The 2,009-nt window shown below is 41.7% G+C and overlaps 1 pseudogene; it reads left to right on the top strand.

The window, feature by feature from the left end:
- The first annotated feature begins 321 nt into the window (after window positions 1-321).
- Window positions 322-2,009, top strand: LOC103721365 (transcription termination factor MTERF4, chloroplastic-like; annotated as a pseudogene).

Here is a 2,009-nt window from a genome sequence, read left to right as displayed (position 1 = left end):
CTAGAATGATTTTGAGCCTAATATTTAGGCCTAATTTGATATTTTTGTTTGGAGTATAGTTTTGTCTATAGAGATTTGAGCAATGAAGCTTTTACTGGTAAAGCTTTTAATAAAAAGTAATTTATTATTCGATAATTATATTTCTAAAATATTATGGAACTGTAACATCTATTTATTAACTAAATATGAAAGTGTTTTTAGTAACAGATAATATTATTAAAATTAAATTGAACCGGCTGGTTGGACTAGTCTTATCGAGAACCAGTCATCTATCCAGTACAATTTAAAGGATATTTTAAAATGGTCAATACTCGATCAAACATGGGAGAACCAAGCAAACCAGGTATACAAGGTTATTTTCTGGCCAAAGATATCGGTAAGACTTCCCTCTTCCATTTTATTCTTCTGTATTTCTTACTAGCCTTTTCTTTACAAGATAATTTCATTATTGGTGTTGTACTAAACATGCTACTAACGAAAACCCTTCTTTTTGTTAAATTTTTTTCTCTTTTTTATACTCTTTCAATCCGTTGGACTCAGTCGCTACTGAGATAGCTGAAGTTCCATACTTTTTAAAACATGAAATCGTTTTTTTTTTGGTTTCTGGGTAAGAATTCTTTCTTTTTTTATCCTCCATCTACGAGTTCCTCCGTGGTCTCGGCACCGTCCCCGACGAGCTCGACGGCCTCGAGCTCCCCGTCACCGAGGATGTCATGCGGGAGCGCGTCGACTTCCTCCATTCCCTTGGCCTCACCTTAGAGGACATCAACATTTACCCCCCTGTACTTGGTTGTGGTGTCAAGAAGCACATGATCCCCGTTCTCGATTATCTGGGGAAGTTGGGTGTCTGCAAAGGCGACCATCACGGAGTTTTTGCGGTGGTACCCGCAGGTCCTCCATGCGAGCGTGGTGGTCGATCTCGCACCCGTGGTGAAGTACTTGCAGGGATTGGACATCAAGCCTGGCGACGTCCCTCGTGTCCTCGAGCGGTGCCCGGAGTTACTCGGCTTCGAATGGAGAGGACTATGAGCACATCAGTGGCCTATCTGATTGGAATTGGTGCTGCAAGAAGAGAACTAGGAGGGGTTCTCGCTCGGTATCCGGAGATACTCGGGAGCGAGTTGAGAGAGTGATCGAGCCTTTCGTCGAATATCTTGAGAGTCTGGGCTTACCGAGGCTGGCTGTGGCGAGACTGATTGAGAAAAGGCCTCAAATTCTTGGTTTTGAGTTGGGGGACCAGATGAAACCCAATGTTGAGGCTCTGCTGGAGTTTGGTGTTCGGAAGGAGGCATTAGCTTCTATGATAGTTCAGTATCCAGACATCTTGGTGATTGAACTGAAGGTTAAGCTTCTCTTGCAGCAATGCTTGTTTGAATCGAGCATTTTGGTGGGTCGTGATGAATTTGGAAAAATCATTGAGAAAATGCCTCAAGCTGCTAGTCTTAGCCGCTCTACTGTGTTGAAGCATGTTGATTTCCTCAAAGGCTGCTGCTTTTTGTAGAAGCAAGTGAGCTGAATGGTTGTTGGCTGCCCCTAGTTGCTTGCATTGAATCTGGATATTATAAGAATGAGCTTTGAGTATTTTCAAATAGAGATGGATAGTGATTTGGAGGAGCTGGTTGCACACAATAACACCAAGGTATCAGATTATCACCAGGAAAGGGTTAAAGTGTTTACTTGGATGGCTATTCAATTGTTCTGATGAGGAATTTAAAGAAGGATGAAGTATGACTCCATTGAGATTGAGGAAATGGAAACAGAACCATTGTTTAGCATGAAGACATTTCTAGAACCCAGGGAGGAAGATGAGTCTAGGACTGAATATGATGTAGACAGTGAGTATGAGGACCATGATGATGACTTTATGGGAAATTAATTTACTATCATTTTGAGTTGCCTGTTGGTGATTAGTTTCATCTCAAAATGATGTGGGAGTGCGCTAATGGACTGCTATCTCTTTGAAGCCTTCCTCAGAGTAACCTTGTGATGTATACAGCAAAACTTTTCCT

The sequence above is a fragment of the Phoenix dactylifera genome, chromosome 17 (genome assembly GCF_051530095.1).
Source record: "Phoenix dactylifera cultivar Ajwa chromosome 17, Ajwa_hap1_PhDact_Kaust_v1.1, whole genome shotgun sequence".
NCBI classification, from domain to species: Eukaryota; Viridiplantae; Streptophyta; class Magnoliopsida; order Arecales; family Arecaceae; genus Phoenix; species Phoenix dactylifera.
Note: the sequence above shows the minus strand (reverse complement) of the source record. Positions and strands in the feature narration are given on the sequence as shown.